The sequence below is a fragment of the Echinococcus granulosus genome, assembly GCF_000524195.1.
Source record: "Echinococcus granulosus chromosome Unknown EG_S00040, whole genome shotgun sequence".
Lineage (NCBI taxonomy): Eukaryota > Metazoa > Platyhelminthes > Cestoda > Cyclophyllidea > Taeniidae > Echinococcus > Echinococcus granulosus.
In genome coordinates, this window is record NW_020170420.1 from 47,080 (window position 1) to 48,907 (window position 1,828).

A 1,828-nucleotide genomic window follows, 5' to 3' on the forward strand; every position below is an offset into this window, starting at 1 on the left:
GAAAAAGTGAATTAAATCTGTTGTCAATAAGTTGAGTTTTTCGGGTTCATAAAATAGAGCTGGGTGAATTTAAAACGCTCATACTATACCTTGGTCATTTTTATCTCATCTATTTATTGCGCAGGAGCTAAAGGTTTGACCATTGTGCATTTGTCCGGTGGCACTAACTCTGGACCATGTCAGCTGCCTCTCATCCCTGCTGTACGCCAGCAACACATTTCCCGCCTAAGTATTATGACTTAATTCGCCTTTTGGATAAGCTAGAGACGTTGCAATTACTCTTAGAGATCGAAAAATAACACATTATGTCCTACTTTTGTGTGTGTGTGTGTGAAAATACAGTTTACTGCCAAAAGTTGTTTCTTAGTAAAAATCAAACAATCAGACAGGAAACTTATAAATGACCTCCTTAAAATGGGGCACCCCAAAGGCATGCATTAAAAATTTCTTCCTGAAGAGAGCCTAGTCAGGCCTACCAGTGGGGAAAGAAGTCTTGTGCCTACAACACAGGTCTGCTCTTCTGGCCAAGAAATTTATCTTGGGTAAGACCTGAAACTATAATTTATGAAGGAATGCGGATAAGTACCTACTTTCCTTCTTGTGTTCTTAATGGTACTTCATCAGCTTATCACTACACTCTTGCCAGTGGGCAAGTGTTTGCAAAATGAGCCACACCACTTATAATATAAGGAGAGGAATTGTGATCAAAGACTTTATTTTAAATAATTAAATGAAGTCAAAACTGAAGAGATAAATGCGTTTTGATATTCCGCTCTCATTTTCAGGCAATGTTGTTGGCAACCTTTAAATATGTTTTGTTACATTACAGTAATTTTATATTTCATTAAAAATCTTACCGGTTGCAGAGCGGCCCTGTTTTACTTTCACTGCTCTTAGCTTCTAAGCACTTCTGTACGTCGGCAATACATACTCTCGCTTAACACACTAATTTCTTTTGCGATATTAGAAGGTTTTGAAGTGTTTTTGCTCGACTACACCATTTAGGCAACAAACTCCCAAGTCTGCCGACCATGGAATGTGAGACAACAGCGGATATATTTGTAGTGTGGATGCACGTCTTTGCTTTCAACACTATATTCCAACTTATAGAGGCTCATTAAATATATTTTTTGATCAAAGGTTATGATACCAGTTAGTACAGAAGTTCAGGGGGGAAAATTTCTGCACCATTCTTATTACCCACATTTTGCCTTTATTCCTGAATAAAATTGGAGGTTAGGGAGTTGAGAAACCCCTAACAGAGGTCAATTGACGGTTTTGCTGTAAATCACACTATCTGGTCTTGTTCAACCTCTCCCCGTAGTAGATGCAGTTTTTAAGATAAATCAAATCATATTTTAACTATTACGACTTCAGAATGCATTCAATCTTCTTTCGAAAGGTTGGCGGGCTTGATTAACATCCAATTTAATCAACATACTCCGTTTAGATGCCTGAAACAAGATTTGAGTATTGTATGGTGTAACAAAGGTTACCAAGAGACTGACACAACTTGTTGCCTTATAATGCTTTCACTAAACACAAGTAGGTAGCACACAGAATGTGCGTTATATTTTAGTCATTTACAAGTTTTAGGGAGAACAATTTTGAGTAAAACTCAAGGCACGATCCAACCCGTTATCAAAAGGTTAACAAGAGTTTCTGCCCATTCGACTTTTACTCATAGAATTGTAAAATATAAGTTCATGGCCTTTAAATTGTTATAACAATTGCTTCAATAAGAAGTAAACATCATCGCCATTGCTTTTTTGCTTGAGGTACTAAGATTTGGACTATTCTTATTCCAAAACAGTCTTGGTGAATAAGG